The 18,021-nt window shown below is 49.9% G+C and overlaps 2 long non-coding RNA genes across 5 annotated transcripts; one reads left to right on the top strand and one right to left on the bottom strand.

Annotated features, from left to right (window-relative positions):
- Positions 1-6,211: 6,211 nt before the first annotated feature.
- On the bottom strand, positions 6,212-17,811 carry LOC123597949. 4 transcript variants are annotated; one of them, XR_006712317.1, is made up of 4 exons: positions 17,662-17,811; positions 16,891-17,352; positions 14,059-14,194; positions 7,854-7,960 (listed from the first exon to the last, which is right to left on the bottom strand). It is a non-coding gene; the product is annotated as an uncharacterized LOC123597949 (long non-coding RNA). The 4 variants fall into 4 exon arrangements; XR_006712316.1 differs by having other exon boundaries at positions 16,891-17,127; positions 17,662-17,806; XR_006712315.1 differs by lacking the exon at positions 7,854-7,960 and adding an exon at positions 6,212-6,518 and having other exon boundaries at positions 16,891-17,809.
- Positions 6,531-7,865, top strand: LOC123597950. The gene is made up of 2 exons (XR_006712318.1): positions 6,531-7,287; positions 7,565-7,865. It is a non-coding gene; the product is annotated as an uncharacterized LOC123597950 (long non-coding RNA).
- Positions 17,812-18,021: the final 210 nt, after the last annotated feature.

Here is an 18,021-nt window from a genome sequence, read left to right as displayed (position 1 = left end):
CTGATACACAGCAGTGTTCAATATGTCTGCAGAGTGAATGGGTAAGAACAAACTCCTGTAAGGCACATAGCTCAGTATTGGTTAGAGCAGTAGGCTTAACCTGGCAGCATTCCTAGGAAGTTTAAAGAGAAACCAGGGCTTCAGGCCCAGCATTGTCACTAATTTGTTGTGCGAATTTGGGCCGTTCTTGGCCCTGTCACTCCACACATCTAAGGAGGGGCTTCAACGAATGATCTTGGTGTCTCCAAAGGTCAGTAGGGGTCCAGATGCTATCAGGGCCTGCACTGTCCAGGGATGGACAATCCTCTCCCAGATTCTAGTTTTTCCTGAACCAGGAAGATCAGCATTTGGGTGCCTTGCCAGCTTCCTCGTGTTAGTTTCCAAGAGAGAACTTCTCAAGGACAGCAGGAATGAAGATTCCTTCAACCTCTCCAAGAGCACCCTTAAGGCCAGAGAGAATACCCAAACCTGACTGAGATTCCTTGAGACAAACAGTTCCTCCCAATAAGGAACTATAATGATAGTTCATGCTTACCATGCACAAGTGACTTGTCCTGCTTTGTGTAGGCCCTTCATGGCCATTACCGCATTTGACCCTCATGTGAGGCAGATCTGCATTGTGATTTTTATTCCCCATTTGACCAATCAAAAAACCAGAGCGCCAAAGAGGTTGAGGCACATCCCCAGGGTCATCTAGTTATCTCCCCATACCCCAAAATCTGGTTTTTATTTCTTATTTATTTTTTTAATGTTTATTTATTTTGAGAGAGAGCGCGCAGGGGAGAAGCAGAGAGAGAGACACACACTCAGAATCCGAAGCAGGCTCCAGGCTCTGAGCCATCAGCACAGAGCCCAATGCAGAGCTCGAACTCACAAACCGTGAGATCATGACGCCCCTGGTTTTTATTTTTGTTTTTACCTTTTTTAAAAACAGGAAATATGTTCGCATGGTACCACATTCAACAGGTACAAACATATGTACAGAATGGGTACGTTTGTCTTGCTCCTGGTCTTTCTGCGTCTCGTTCCCTGTTATCATTCGTTTCAGATCTTCCAAGAGGTCTTTTCCTCTAACAGAGGCAAACGGGTGATGCTTGCCCACCTGTAGCACACTGTAGATGGTGTTCTGTACCTTTCATTTTCCACTGACCGATACGGCTGGGCAATCCTTCCAGGTCAGTATATAAACATCTGCCCTGTTCTTTGCAACGGCTGGACGATTGTCCATCCGTTTTGAAAGTACCATACTTTATTTTGAAGGGAATATGTGGACCCCAACCTCTTAAGCACTGAGCTATACAGGGATGAGCTGGGAAGCTGAAATGTCAGACCCTCACACCCAGGGCCACTGAGCATGTCAGATCAACCGACCCCTTGCAACATTTCTACACACAGACTTTCAGTCTGATTGAAGACTAATTGAAACAACGTGTGAAAGCAACGTGTGCTTGCACACGGCAAGTGCCTGCCTATCATGCTAATGTTGGCAGGTGTCTGACTAAATGGGCCAAGATGGTTAGAACACTGGAGAGTAGCAGACGTCTGGGGAAGGAAGCCGCCCCGTTCCCCCAAGGGCCAGAGAGAGATGGAAAGAGCAGACAGATGTGTGTTCCAAACCCAGCCCTGCCACTCACTGTTGGCACCAGGGAGGGCTAGACAGGTATGAATACGACACCTCCACTCTCTGAGTTTGGGCTGGGCAAACAGTCACCAGGCTAGTGACTACATTTCCCAGGCTCCCTTGCAGCCAGCTGTGCCTCACCAATAAAGCGGAGCTGGCTGCAAGGGAGCCTGGGAAATGTAGTCGCTTCTCTCTACTTCCTCTCTCTCCACCTTCCCATGGACCGGAGCGCAGATGTGGTGGTGGCGGTGAAAGGTCTTCAAATGAAGGAACAAAGTGACACTCCAACAGCGAGACTGGAAGGAACTCTGGCTCCCCTGGCCCACCTCTGGAGCACACTGCTGTGTGAGAGGCCAGTCCACTTTGATCCTGCTTTGGCGACCGCATTCTGAGGTCTCCCTTGGGGCACCTTAACTTTTAGTAACTAAGTACACAGCGAGACCTCTGAACAAATCACCTGGTATCCTGGAGCCTCAGTTTCTACACCTCCGTATCCCTCATAACACCTCGCATGGTACGTGCCACATGATACAAGCTCAATAAATGGCTCTCTGGGCCTGTTTCCCCATCTGTAAAATGGGTACACTAATCATTCCTTTGTGAACCCCATTCGACACAGAGGACCATACCATTTGTACACCCGGTACCTAGCTGCCAGCTGCCTGAGGTATCAGGGTACTTTGCACCGAGAATGAGCAGAGGTTTCACCTTCCTCGGTCTGGGTGAGTTTGGGCAAGTCCCCTGTTTTGGACGCTGTGTGGGAGCTCCCCTGGATTAGAGGCAAAGGACACCTCTGTCTCTACAGGCCAAGGAGGGTGAGGCCACGGAGGAGGCAGCCTAGCGAAGGCGTCTGACCGCACAACACCTGCTGACTTAGGCGTGAATGAATCAGAGGCACGTGGGTCCCATCACCTCTTCTACACGCGTGGATTTTATTTTTTATTTTTTTTTTTTCAACGTTTATTTTTGGGACAGAGAGAGACAGAGCATGAACGGGGGAGGGGCAGAGAGAGAGGGAGACACAGAATCGGAAACAGGCTCCAGGCTCTGAGCCATCAGCCCAGAGCCCGACGCGGGGCTCGAACTCCCGGACCGCGAGATCGTGACCTGGCCGAAGTCGGACGCTTAACCGACTGCGCCACCCAGGCGCCCCTACACGCGTGGATTTTAAAACTAAATGTGTGCCAGGGAAAAGGGGAGCAGTTAAAGTGAGTTCTCAAGATCACCCTTCATTTGTCCCACGCAAGTGAAAGAGTTGAAAGGCCAGTCTTTTAAGCTTTTGTCAATCACAGAGCCCTGCGTTAATTAGATACCTAATATGCGTCAGCCCCAGTACTCAGCACACTGTGTATGCTCTCTCCACCCATGCAACAGCCCAGCCCGATGCTCACCACCTTGCAGATGTGAAGACCAGAGAACAAAGTGCCTTGCCCAAGATGACACAGCTAACAAGTTGCTGAGCGGTATGTGAATACAGATCTGCCTGAAGCCAAAAGCCACGTTCTTCGAGGCCACAATTCTAACACTGAATACCTATTATGCTCTCAACGAAGGCTAAGTTCCTTGGGGAACAGCAAGACAAATCAGGTACAAGACTTTCTGTTCCCCGGGTGATTTGAAGAACGTTTTCTTCATGGAAAGTAAAAGGATGGGGTAGGTGTCAGACCTAGGATCAGAGAGCATGGGGTGCTCTGCCCCCTAACTACCCCACATCCTTCCGCACTTTTCTGTGCCTTTCTGGGCTTCATTCTCCTCACCTATAAAATAGGAATGGCACCAACGTCCCAGAATCACTCAGAAGATTAAAAGAAGGAGAGGGACGCCTGGGTGCCTCAGTCGGTTGAGCGTCTGACTCTTGATTTCAGCTCAGGTCATGATGCCAGGGTCGTGGGATCGAGCCCTGCATCAGGCTCTATGCTGAACATGAAGCCTGCTTAAGATTCTCTCTTTCCCCTTCTGACCCTCTCCCCCACTCATGCTCCCTCTCACTCTCTCTCTCTCTCACTCTCTCTCTCTCAAATAAAAAATAAAGATAAGAAGGAGATAACAGGTGTAAAGATGCTATGAAAACTCTCCAGTACAGGACAAAAGTCAACATTGTTTTCAGATACTCTGGAAGCCTTGCTTGTGTTGTTCAAATGCTACACTAACATCCATGGGGACAGTGAGCCAAGCACATTTGCTCCCCTGGGACAAAGGGAGCATAAATGGTGTCTCCTGACGATGTTCCCCACATGTGAAATCCCAGAAGCTCACACGCCCAAGTGCTGGACCACCTGACCTTCCAACACCAGATGGCAGATGTCAACAGCTTCGTGGCGCTCTGTAGGCACGCTTCTGGCAACAACAATTTCCATGTGGATGGCATATCAGAGTTTACAGAGTACTTTCACACTCGCAAATTCTTTGGAGCGCCTTGGAACCCAGCAACATAGGGAAGACAATTTGCATATGAGGCAACTGGGGTCCCAAGGTACCCGGAGGTACCACAACTTGCCCAAGGACTTCCATATTAATAGGGAGAATCCATACTATATAAGCTATGTCTCAGGCCTGTACCTGGGTCTAAAGTTCTTTCCATTTCCTGGCTATTCACCACCTGCTACAGAGGAAACTATGTTGTTTGACGCCCAGGTTACAAAACACGGCACATGAAGCCTACTCAGTCGTTCAGTAAATGTTCACTGAGGATCTTCCCCTGCCCAGTCCCGTGCTGGGCCCTGCAGAGACCAGTGGGCAAGATGCAAGGCCTGCTCTCCAGGGACTCAGTCTGCTGGATCACAGGACCATGGAGTGAGGCTCTGCTGTGCCTCTGCAATCTCTAATTCTTACAACAACACTGCAAAGTATACATTTGCCCCAAATTTAATAATGGGCAACGGAGGCTCAGAGACACTGACTGATTGGTTCAAAGTCACTCAGCCCATAAGTGGCAGGTGTAGGATTAGATTTACGAAGTCTTTTGGATGCTCAATCTCAGGCTCTTCCTCAAGAACACACAGGACGCCTTGACATGTCTTCAACACATAATGTCCGGAGAGGGGCCAAGATGGCGGAACAGCATGGAAGTCTTCTGCTTCTCTCATCCCCAAAATGCAGCTAAATCAACGCCAAACCATCTTACCCACCTAGAAAATCGATCTGAGGATCACCACAACAATCTGCACAACTTGAACCACAGAACTCGGCAGGTACGCTGTGCAGAGGGGTGAACTAGGGGAGAGGGAAGCCGCGGGGGGCAGGGAGCTGTTTTTGCTGGACGAGACAGAGGGGAAGAGTACAGGAAAAGCATTCCCCCCGAAAGCAGCCGGAGAGAAAGAGAGTGGAAACACCCATAAAGGGCTGAACAATAAAGGGAGAAAGGGGAAAGGAGGAAAGAGAGAGTTAGGACTCTATAAACAGGGGAGGGCAGAGTCTGAAACTCCACAGCTCAGTACCAAGCTGGACCCAATGTCCGGAATAGAATCGTAAGTGCCACGGCACCCACTGGGCTTAGTTACACGACATCAAGTGACGATTCAACTAATTTATTTCTTCTTTTGCCCTCTAGGCTGGTGATTTCACGCAATCATAGAACGTCAGAGACAAAAAGGGCATCTAGTTAAACCTCCTCACTGTACAGGTGGGATAGCTGAGGACAAGAAAGCACATCTTGCCCAATGTCACAGAGCAACTTAACATCAGAGCTGGAAATCAGCATACGTACGTCTGCATTAAAGCCCCAGTTATTTTCACTCCATCGTGTTGTGGCTGCCCAGCCTAAGGCCTGGCATTTCCTTTCACATTCTTTTTTTTTATCTGGAGAATACCACCTGTTTCAGGCAGAGACCGACTGCAGTTCGTCTTTGTGTGTCCCGTGCCTGGAGTGCAGAGTGATGCCCCTCCGTGAGTGTGTGATCACTGAACGACAGACGAAATGACCGTAATTATCCCCATTATACAGATGAAGAAACTCAAGGTTCAAAGAGATTAGGGTACCTGTCCAAGATGACACGGCCAAGCCATGGTTCACACCTGATCTTTCTGGCTCTGGAGGCCCTACATGGCTGCTGGCCGGAGGGCATACGAAAGGCACCAGCCCCCCAGCAATCTGAAGGGCAGGCACAGCGTAGGGACCCTGACCTGCACCCTCTTCGTGTTGGAAAGAGCCTTGAGTGTGGGGGTCCTGTAGAAGGACCAGGTGCTGTGACAAGTGTGCAGGGTGGAAAAAGATCCGTCCCAGCGAGGCCCCCCTTGCAGAGGGGCCTCGGGCTCACGTGGCCAAACCCGTCCCACATGTTTGGAAGTGAAGAGCCTTGCTGGGGGCCAGGAGAAAGATCCGTTCTGGGGGTTCTGCCAGCCCTGGAGATGAGGCTGCCAGAGGGAGGTCAGGACAGGGGAAGGACAGATGTGTCCAAGCCCCTGCCAGAGGCCACGCTGGCCCCAGTGAATCCATTCTCTAACCAGAGCCGTAACTCTATTCCAAGCTCAGGCATTCCGGTTCCCAGATTAGACCATGGAAAAGTGGTTCCATGTGGACTCTTTAGCTCGGCTGCTTCCTCAGTCCCCGCCCCTGCCCCCCACCTCCAGCCCAGAATCGCAGGGAGGCCATTTCGTGTCAACACGAGGATGTTGCTCTTTATTTTCTTCTCTCTTGAACCCATAAAAATAACTCTGCCAGACCCAAGTATCCTGTGAGCTCCCAAGAAGCTGGACTGAAACATGTTTGCACGTCGGGACCAAAGCAATCCCACATGTGGCTGCTGAAACGGAGTGTCCTCTACGTGGCAGGTGGCTGCCTTCTTGAATCTCGCGGACGATCACAGAAGTAGGAAGGGACCACATCTGCACCCCGTCCTCTGCTCTTCAAATGGCCCTTCTGTTTCATCTGTCGTCTTAGTTTTGCAGATGGAAAAACCTAAGGCTCAGAGAGATGGGAACGGTTCAGTCATTCGATCACTCCGCACTCTGCAAATGCGTATCATTTCCACCAATGTGCTCGGTGTGGATTTTTGTAGGGAAGACCCTTTCTTTTCTGCTTTTTGAAAGGATTCACTAATGGATTCCCTGGGGTGTTCCATGCAAAGTTTCCCAAAGCTTATAAGGTAAAAGACTAATTCTATGAGGGCTTAATAGGCATTTGGGGAAGTCTATGCACAAATTAACCTGGAAATCACTGATTAAACAACACTTCCTTAGAAGATCACTGATTAAAGAAACTCAACAACGAAGGATTTTCTTAAGTATGGGCGTTTTCAAAGTTTGTAATTGGCTAAAGTATATTTGAGTCTCCCAGCAGAGTATAAAGCATGCAGTCTTTCCCCAAAGTTATGAGCGAGAGTTCTAAGAAAAACTGTCTTGGAAACACTTCCCCAGTATATTTGGTTGACTCATATGAAATTGCCAACCCACGGCTGTTTTTTTATCTACAAAACGGCATTTCCATATGGTTCAACCTGACGTGCACAGCAGGGTTTTTCTCAAGTGTTTTGTGACTCCTTTATCTGATTTCATAATGTGATGGGGTTCGTAGGCCCCGAGCCCCTTAAAGGGTACTTGACGTGTTGTCTTTTATGTGCTCACTGTTAGAGCTGGAAATGGTCCTGGGGAGGCGTGGCCCAGATGGCTACTCTCTGCCCAAACCTGTGCCTGTCCTTCCATACTGTGGAGTCAATTGAAGCAGCCACGTAAGTAGAGGCTGTCTTGCCAAAGCTCGAGCCCCCAGGTGGGTGTGGGGGCCGGGGGCCGCTATGGAGAATGAGCACAAGGACACACGTGACCGCCAAGCGGAGGGAAGAGTCAGGTGTCTTCTCCATCCTCTCCTTGCCCATCTTCTGACCGAACACATAGATCTCCAGAGTCCCAGAGGCTGGCAGACCCACAAGAGGGAAGGGAACTCAGTCCTGATTCACCGCCTGGTGGGAAGCCACCCACCAACTAAGCACACCTATGTTGAACTTTTAGGTGAGGGAGAAAGAAACGGATTACTTTAAGCCACGGAAGCTTGGGAGGTGTTGTTGACATCGCGGAAAGAAGTGTCGATGTAACCAACACAGTAAAGTTGGGAGCAGGTGGTGAGAGCGGCCGTCCAGGGCCCTGAAGGTGGGTAAGAGGATAGAGCAAAAGAGGACCACCCTCAGCAAGGCTCACACGACAAAAGGGTCACCAGTCAGGATGGCCGGACCGGGCTCACGCGCGCAGAAGCTCTCTTAGTCAATGGGGGCTGCTACAACAAAATGCCATCAATGGAGTCACTTAAAAACAACAGGCGTTTCTCCCTCATAGTTCCAGAGGCTGGGAAGTCCAAGATCAAGGCCCTGGCAGATTTGGTGTCTGATGAGAGCCCATTCTTTGGTTCACCTGGTAGAAGGGACAAGACATCTCTTTGGACTCCCTTTTAAAAGGGCGCTAATCCCATTTATGAAGACCCTGCCCTCATGACCCTAATCCCCTCCCAAAGGCCCCAGCTCCAAATACTATCACACTGGGGATGTGTGATGAATGGGGTGGGGGGAGAGCGGACAGTGCCTAGCAAAAGCCAATGTCATTTGTAGGAAACATAATATGAATGGAATGCTGGGCTGACCATAAGGGCTATTATTCAAAACACTAAGCATCGGTTGAGACCCTGACACCTTCCTCCCACTCATACCCCCGTGTCCAATCAGGCCCCACAGAGTTCTGGGGATTCTATGTCCTATGACCCTGTCTCCTCCTCATCCCTTGTGCCCTAAATACACGGCCTCCTTCAGATCTCCCAAACACCAGCCTCACACCAGCCCCTCTAAAGCCCCTGCACATAGGAAGATTTCCAAGGGGTTTTCTTGGCATTGAAAACCTAACCATGGCTCTCCCTGTCTAAACCCTTAAGCAGATCCCAGTATCCTCAAAATAAGTCTACGCTTATGGAGCAAAGGCAGAAGAAGGTGAGCTTTGGAGGCAGACTCCTCTGGGTCTGATCCCTGACCTCCCCACCTCCCCACCTGCATGACCCTGCACGCGGACCTTATGCTTTTGATTTTCCTTTTCTTGACCAATAAAGTAGATCACACCACAATGCCTTGCATGTAGAATGTCCTCCTCCTTAATCAGCTTTCTTGTTTTCCCGTGCATGGAGCAAAGGACACTAAACATGGAGGTGGGAAGTCTGATTCGAGGCTGAGCACTAGCACAGCACTTGCACGGAGTAGGTGCTCCAGACATGCACCTGCCAGATGGGTCAATGCCAAAGCCCTGACTCCCTGTCATGGATGGCTCTACTCCAGCTGCTACCCTTGGGGTCCTTTCCAGGCATGAGAAGGCGGTCGTTACTGGAGAGTGTGCTACACTTTGCTGTCTCTGCCATGTCCACGAGGTGTCCCCTAAAGAAACTTCTCTGCCCATCGGAGAAGCAGACTGGGTAGCACTGGGCACGCAGCCCTGGGGTCTACCAGCTAATTGGCCTCTAAATCAGGCAGGCAAGATCTTACGGTCCTGTCTGCTAATCTTTGAAAATAAGACATGAGGGGAAACATTTACCTCCCCAAAGCACACATCTGCTCAGCAGTTTCTGAGGATGAGCCCGCGGAGAGACGCCTTCCTCTACGAGGGCTCCCAGGAGAGGCCAACAATGTGTGCGGCCTTTTCCCATGACGGAAGGGCCAAGTTCCCAGAGATGGCCCCCAGTCACCCCTCCCTCAAGGATCATGCTAAGATCCTAACACACCTGCTTTTCCTTCCTCGGGCCTGGGACAAGTCCTGTCTCCGAGGTGGTTCATCCCATCCTGATCCTAATGTTCTAAAATAACATTGTATCCATTTCAGCCTCAGGGTTCTTAGGGTGCATCACAGCGGCCCCTTTATTCTACTTATGCTCTTCCACTAACAAAAACTATGGGACAAGGACAGGGGAAGAAGTGGTTCTCACACTCATACGAAAACCCCACTGGGCAGGTGGTTGTTGCGTATAGCAGGAAGCGTCCTCATTCACCATGCATTTTCAAACCATGGGATAACGCCATCGCGAAGTTCCAAGTAACCATATTTAGACGTCGAACTTCTCCACATAACTCGACAGCTTCCTAAGTTTGTTACAATAATTAAATAACTGAAGTGTCCTACATTACCAACTGGAGACCATAGCTACAAGGTCCCTTCCTTGCAACTGGGAGTGGCCATGTGACTGAGGGCAACAAGAGGATACATAACACAGAAATTTGTTGGATGGTTTCTGGGGGAAGATGTTCTCTCCTGATAGAGAGACGCTGCTCTGGCATCTCTGGCTGCCCCTTGGCCTCCTGTCTTTTTAAAAATTTTTTTTAATATTTATTCATTTTTGAGACAGAGAGAGACAGAGCATGAATGGGGGAAGGTCAGAGAGAGAAGGAGACACAGAATCCGAAACAGGCTCCAGGCTCTGAGCGGTCAGCACAGAGCCCGACGTGGGGCTCGAACTCACGGACCGCGAGATCATGACCTGAGCCGAAGTCGGTCGCCCAACCCACTGAGCCGCCCAGGCGCCCCCCTGGCCTCCTGTCTTTGAAAAGAGCCCTTTGAGGACTATTTAAGGTGAGGTGGCCCTATTTAAACCATGAGGCAACAAGCCTAAAGACAAAAGCCAGCGTTCTGAGAAAGAGACACAGAAGGGTGGGATGAGGCTGGTTTGGGGTTATTTGTTTTGTTTTGTTTTGTTTCGTGTGTGTGTGTGTGTGTGTGTGTGCTTTTGTTCTGTTTTGTTTGTTTGCCACTGAACCAGACCAGAACCACCTACTTCGCAAGCCATTGTTAGGCAGGTACACTCAAAGTCTCTTAACGAATGCCTCGTGCATTATCAGCCCACAGTATTTTCATACCTTGGGACATGAGAGGACCACAAGGTGAGTAGACAATTCAGAGGCTAAAAGTAGAAAGTCAACCTTTACAAAAACGGGACAATATGTAAGCGAATGTTTAATATTATCAATACGGGCCCTTGTGAAAGCCTCTGTTTGTAGAACAGGAATAATAATATCTGGTGTGGGTTTGTTCCAAGGATTCCACGAGTTAATACAGGCAGAATAAAGTTAAAAGTGCCAGGCACAGAGCAAGTATTATCTAATAATAGCTATCAGGTTAATTAGTAAAAAATGTAACTTTCTTTAATAAAGAGTATAAGTCTGGGTACTCGATTTGGAATCAGAAAACCCGGCTTCTGGAGGGACACTTCTCCTGTCTGATCACAGATCAATGTTCGTGGCTATTTCAGGACAATGAAATCTCAATACAATAGAGGCCCCTTGTCAAAGCGTGTTGAAAGTTTGATAAATCATATGAATTCTGAGCTGTCACATGTTGCCAATTCAGTAATGAAATAAATGTATCACTGGAAGTCTAAAAAGGCTTTAAAAATACGCCTGTAAATAAAATGGAACATTTGGTTGTGCAACTAAGGAAGAGCCTGGAAGTTTTTAAGTAATTTCATATGAAATTGATTTTCCTTTCCTAAAACAATAGCTGGACAATGACAGTATGAGCACAAATGTAAAGTAGAAGAAGACAGAGAAGATGGACAGTGCCTAGGCGGGTCCCCCCACTACCCTGCTGATGTGCCTCTAGGTAAGTCCTTTCCCATTCCCGGGCCTCAGTTTCCTCGTTTGTAAATTGAGTAGTGTAGGACACAACAGCCCTTATCCCATCTCCAGTCCTCAGCTGTGGGACCAGAAACAAGGGACTTACTTTCTCTGAGCCCCACGAAATGGGAATGAAAATTGGGAATGAAAAAAAGAGCAACTTCACAGGAAAGCTGTGAAGGTCAAATGTCAGAGCACGTGAAAACATTCCAGGCACAGGGTAGATGCTTAATAAATGTTGGTTGGAGCCTAGTACGTTGTCTATCCCAGTCCCAACATTCTGTGGTTCTGTATAAAGTGGGGCCCGTAGAGGCAATGGCAAAAAAAGAGAGGACGCGTTCTTTGTCCCACAAAAGCATGCCCCAGACAGGATGGCTTGGGCCTTCCCAGGTGGCCAGGGCTCCCTTGTAAATGGTCCAAAGGCCCTTGGCCAACCTTTAGCATGAGGGACATTTATTAGACCCAGGAGACAAAGACGGTCCATAAGGTCCCCTGGGTTCTGGTATAAGGAACGTTAGACAATAGACACGGGGAAGGTATAAGCTATGAGAATCAGACTTCTACAGGACGTCATCCGTGCCTGCGGGTCTATGACCAGAATTCCCACAGTTACGAGGTCAGGTCGGGAAGCAAAGATTGGACATGAAAACATTCACTAACGGACTCACCACCTAGAAAAGTACCCTCATTCATACAGCACCACACACACTCACACACACTGACTCTCACTGTTTGACACTAACAATTACGACCCACAAAGAAGTGGATGGGATGGGCACAGCGCTTCTCCTTTACGGTCAAATGTGCCACCTCTAACAACACAAGGAACGTGCAATGCAAATGGCCTTCAAAGTCATACTGAAATGTACAAAAGACGTCAGATGTCACGAAGTCAGTGAAAGTGATCTAAGGATCTGCGTGAATCACAGGCAGAGTCCGTGATAAATGACCAGTTAGCCACCAAAGCCAAGAAAATCGAAAAGGATGATCTCACAATAGATGTCCCGAAGGAGAGTGTTTCTTACATAAGTGAAGATCAAGGAAAAATTAATGCGCCTTTTACTCTATTTACACAAATCACCCTTTTGATCACGTTGCAAAAGTCAGAAGTAAACAACACATTTTGTGCTCGCATACAATGGTATCAGGAAAACCGTACCAAAGGAACCAACATTCGCTTTGTTCTTGACTCACCATAAGCCTCTCACATGTGATGGCAACGCAATCTAAACTTTGTTAAATGCAAAACAAAATAAACATGATGATAATTTTTGTTCGTTCTTCAGAATAATTTCCAATCACACTTTTCATCCTTTTCTACCATTCACTATGAAACCATAGTCCTTATTTTTAAGTTTACTAATTGTATGTGACTAATTTCAAATATGAGGACCTCTTTTATACGGTCAGATGAACAAGAACCAACTCTACACTGAATCCAGCCCTGGCTGGGCTCCGGGCTCTGAGGATCTGGGGATGAGTACATCGGACAGAGGAAACAGCTTGTACCAAGGCTCTGGGGCAGGAAAGCCTTCGATGCACTTGAAGCGGGGAGGAAATGAGTAAAAGGAAGAGCGGGACAATACGAGTGACAGGGGTCAGCAGGGATCAGCTCAAGCAGGGCTGTAGTCCCTGGCAGGGAGTTAGAATAAAAACTCGAAGTGCCCTGGGAGGTGACTAAAGAGTATGAAGCGGATGCTCCGCCTGGAGCATCTGGTGGATAGAGATGCCCCTCCAGGAGACCAGGCGGCAGCAGCAGATCTGGAAGGTGATGCTGAGCTCGTGGTGGGAGGGACAGTTTGAGCTGCCTGGCGCCTTGCACGTGCACACGCCCGGTGGGCATTAGATCCAGGGTTCCCGAAGTTGGTCAGAGACATATGACCTTCAACTGTGCCCCGAGGACGAGGACTTGGGAATTTTCAGTCTGGAGGACACAGCTGAAACCATGCTTATGAGTGCCCCCCCCATACACACACACACACACACACACACACACACACACACACAAAGAGAACATGTAAACCCACAAACGGAAACTCCCGGAGGAGCTGAGAAAGACTGCCCCCTCCTCAGATGACTCAGGCTGCCTATTGTTCCCAGATCTCCAAGCAAAACAGGAGACTGTGGATGGAAATGAGAGAACACTTTTATGGCAATGGAATATATCTGTGTGCCCTCTCCACGTCAGAAGGCTAACGTGTTAATCAGCTTGGCTTGTCACATGTCGCCGATTCCCCAACGAAATAAAAGCTCTGACTTTGATCTTTCAGGAAAAACTTGAATGGGTCACAATAAGCTTTTTCTCCTTGTAAACAAAAGAAAGTTCTCTGATTGTGCAACTGGGTACAAGGCCAGCCAATGCTAAAGAATCTCATATGAAACCACCCTCCCCCCCCCCACCCCCTCTCCACCGCCCGGACTTCAGCCCTAAAATAATACATCACATGTTAGGTGGCAAAGTTGAGTAAGAAAAGGAATAAAATGGGTGTCAGGAGGCCCAGGACCTAACTTTTGCTCTGCCATTGACGGGTGGCATTTCTCTCAATACCTCAGTTTTGTCATCTACAAAATTAGGGGAAAAAAAGGGGGGGGGGGGATTATGTTTTAAGTCTCTTAACCGTGTTAAGGGCGTGCAATTCTATAAATAGGCAGGCTAGTGGGCCTCTAAGTCTCAGCGAACTGCTATAATATCCCAGGCCCATATGTACCTTTTCTCATTTTAATGCGCACGGCATCCCTACGAGGCAAGCATTGTTGATGCCGATTTGGGGATGGAAAGACTTAAGGTCCCCAAACGGCCAGTGTTAGCGTGGACAGAATTCGGGCTTTGGTGTCAGAGAAACCTGGGTTTTAATCGATTGTAATACTTACTGTGCCAGTAGTCAATGTGCTGCCTCTCAGCCCCGGACTCACCCTCATTGGCCAGCTTCGTGATGGCGGTGCGGGACCCTGGGAGCAGTTCTCCTCTGCCAGCAGGTGGAACGCTAGGCTTTGTCAGTAGAGGGCGCTAGAGGGACACACACACACACACACACACACACACACACACACACACGAAGGCTCTGATCTTCCCCGGTCCATGGGTTTGCCCCTTTTTTTTTTTTTTTTTTGCTCCTGGGGTGAAGAGCAGCCAGCATGGAAAGAACACCCAGTCGCACTGGTGCCCACACCTCAGCAAGTTTCACTGGCACCCCAAAAGGCAGCTCCTCAGCAAATAGCAGCCCTCTGGGGAGCAGCTTCCAGGGGTCTCAGTCACACGCCAGAAGACAGATCCCCAGAGAGTGTTGTCTGCACCCCAGGGGCTGGTGTCATTGGAGGCGCCTCAGTAGACCTCTCCACCATCCAGCAGAGTGCAGCCACACCCGCTCCAGAGAGGTCTGAATCTCAGCCGGGGGGACCGGGGTCCTGTCCCAAATCTGTTCCTTCCTTGCATAACTGTGTTCATCTATTCACAACACTTCTGACACCAAGCGTGTAGGGGTTTTCCCACACCGGCCAATTCTCCCACAAGACTGCCTGTGACCAGATGCCAGCCAGCCATAAGTCCCAAGTTGTCGCCCGTACGTCTGAGTAACTGGCTATAAATGGGGGACTCCCAAAACCCCTTGTGCAGGTTTGATCATGTGCTATGAGGGCTCACAGAGCTCAGGGAAACCCTTACTTATATTTACTGGTTGGTTATAAAAGATATCATGAGGGATACAGATGAACAGCCAGATGAAGAGGTGAGACCTGGATGAGATCTGGAAGGGTCTCGAGCACAGCATCTTTTGTCCCAGTGGGGTTGGGGTATGCCACCGTCTTCGCACGTGGATGTGTTCACCAACCAGGAAGTTCTCCAAACCCCATAGTTTAGGAATTTTTAGGGAGGCTTCAGCCTATAGACGTGATCAAGCTTTACTCAATCTCCAACCCTTTGACCCTCCCTGGCGCATAGGGCTAGGGGCTGAGAATTCCAAGCTTCTAATCATGCTTGGTCTTTCTGGTGACCGGGACCCATGCAGGAGCCCACCAAGGACTGTATCATTAGAACAAAACACACTCCTGTCACCCGGAAAATCCGAAGGATTTAGTAGTTGTGTGGCAGTGGCTCCTATCGCCTCCATTTCTCAGGAAATTGCAAGAGTTTTTAGGAGTTCGGTGTCAGGATCTGGGGGCAAAGAGCAATATATCTATTTCTTATTATTTCACAGGTACCCTGCCTCAAGCCTAGAGGTAGAGACTCCGTTTCTGCCTTCTTTAGTGTTATCTTTACCCCTTAGTAGTTAAGATTTCCTGTCACTTTGCAATTCTTTATATAAGACTTTCCCTATTCAAATTCCTGTGTGGCTTCTACCTTCGGACTGGACTCTGATACGCTCGGAGAAAGTTACTTAACGTCTCTGAGTTTCGATTCTATCTTATGGAAAATGGAAATAATAACAATCCTTCTCTGATAAATTGTCATAGAAAATTAGAGCTGTTGTAATGTTCACCAGTTGGAAGGTGTTAGTACAAGTACTCAGTGGTTGAAGCTTTTTTTTTTTTTTTTTTTTTTTTTCATTAATTTATCCAAGGTCTGGATAAATTGTCAGCAGTAGGTGAGCGGAGGGGCTGGTGCCCGCCCACCCAACCAGAGGCAGCCCATGACTGGGCGTTGCAGGGGTGCTAGAACCCGCCCACCCAACCAGAGGCAGCCCATGACTGGGCATTGCAGGCGTGCTAGAACCCGCCCACCCAACCAGAGGCAGCCCATGACTGGGCGTTGCAGGGGTGCTAGAACCCGCCCATCCTACCAGAGGCAGCCCATGACTGGGCGTTGCAGGGTGCTAGAACCCGCCCACCCAACCAGAGGCAGCCCATGACTGGGCGTTGCAGGGGTGCTAGAGCCCGCCCACCCTACCAGAGGCAGCCAATAATTGGGCGTTGCAGGGGTGCTTCTGCCCAGCGACCCCAAATTCAGGGCTCCCCCAGGGGTGACTTGGCTCCGGAACTGCTACACCAGGCTGACCAAAACTTTCTTAGAAGTGAGGTGCGGTCTGAAACCTTCTTGCCACCCCTCACCTTCCTCCCCCTCTGTTTTCCCAAGTGACAGAACTGAGTCACGTCTGCAGGCTCCCCGTGCCTAGTAGGCTGCTCTCTCCCCTGTATCCTTCACAAGCCTTTCCCCAATAAAGCTCTTGAACTTGGCATCTGCCTCTCAGAGGATCTGAACTGACATTTCCTCTTAGCTGATGATGTGTTCGCCGATGATCCCCAAGTAAGACACCTGTTTTACTTCCCACTGCAAAGGAGCCATCTGGGAGGACCCGCATGTGTATACTGCAGCCTCAACTTCCCTGTTTTCTCTCTCTCTCTCTCAGACCTCACCTGGCTCTCTCGACTTCTGTCATGCTGACCGCTCCCCGCGTCTAATCGGACACACACACGGGCAAGCGCACACACATGTGCACACACGAGCCACGCACACTGCCGTCTCCCTCCTAGGACTCGTCATCCTCCCCCACCTCTTGCAACAGGCGGGGCATGGCCCCTCAGACCCATCCCGAGAGTCTCTCTCCCACCCCGAACTGCCTGCAGACAGCTCCCCGCAACCTGCACCCCCGACTCTGGGCAAGACCGGAACTCCAAAACGCAGCTTCCGTTGAGCTTTACCTCCCTCGAGGCAAGGCCAGAAGGGGCCCAACAAGGCACCCTCTGAGGGACCGTTGCAGAAATCCCTACCTTAAACAGTGACGGGGACCAGGGTGGGAGAAATCCACATAGCTGAGAACAAGCACCAAATCCAGGAGTGGCAGAGGCATGTCCCAAATGAGTCAGGGAGTCAGGAGCTCAGGATCCAGAATGAGCGGCTCAAACGCAAGAGCAGAGCTTTCCGAAAGATTGTCTCAGGCACAAATAGGACCAGGGTAGGGTCTGGTGAGGGTCTCGGGGATGAGGCCAGCCTGACCTAGAGGGAAGCTGGGTTGGATAATTAGTCACTGGGCCACACTGCTCAAGCCTCAGCCCTCGGGTTGCTCTGGAGGGCAGGTGGCTACCCAGTGTCCCCTCAGGTGAAGCCCCACATGGACCTTCCTCTGCTACTTTGGCCTCATTTGCTCTACTGGGCTGTCACTTCAATGTCCCGTTTGTCCTCTCTTCCCTGCCACAAGCATCTCTCCGACTCCTTCCGGATGCTGCAGAGGGCTGGACATGGACGCACAGCTCCAGCCACTAATGGGTTAAGTGCTGGTCTTTTTCTCCCAGACCTTTTAACAACCCCGCCCTCAAAACACCAGAGGGGGGTGGGGCGTGGGACCACATCTAGGCCCTTCACCATTGCCTCCCTGGCCACCTCCACCCTTTCTACTCACACAGCCACTCAATCCTTAACCAGCCATGGCTTTCTCCCTTTTTCTAGTCCAAGCCCCTGAGGCCCCTGTAGGGCTCAAGGTCAAGCCTCTGTGATCGGAGGTAAATGACTTTCCCGCTCAGGACCTCAGATCTGCCTCTTACAAGGATGAAGTGTATCCTCTCTAGATCATCCCCCAGGGCCGTCCCAAGTGGGGAATCCCATAGCCACTTGGCTCTATAATCCCATGGCCACTTGGTCCCACGATCCCGTAGCCACTTGGGTCCCAGTATCCCTCGTGCAAACACTGCTTCTGTTTTCCCTTTCTTGTTCTCACAATGGGAAAGGGGCCATGAGGTCAGGCCACATCACCCACCTCCTGGTGCCCATGGCTACCTACAAGCTCTCAGTAAAGAGACTTCCTGTCCCGATATAAAGAGGGCTTCCTCCTCCCCCCCCCCCCCACCACTGCTCTGTTCTACATTCCGGTGGCTGGGACAGCGGCCTCCCCACCAGATTCACAG

The sequence above is a fragment of the Leopardus geoffroyi genome, chromosome C1 (assembly GCF_018350155.1).
Source record: "Leopardus geoffroyi isolate Oge1 chromosome C1, O.geoffroyi_Oge1_pat1.0, whole genome shotgun sequence".
NCBI classification, from domain to species: domain Eukaryota; kingdom Metazoa; phylum Chordata; class Mammalia; order Carnivora; family Felidae; genus Leopardus; species Leopardus geoffroyi.
This window is presented reverse-complemented; position numbering and strand designations above follow the sequence as displayed.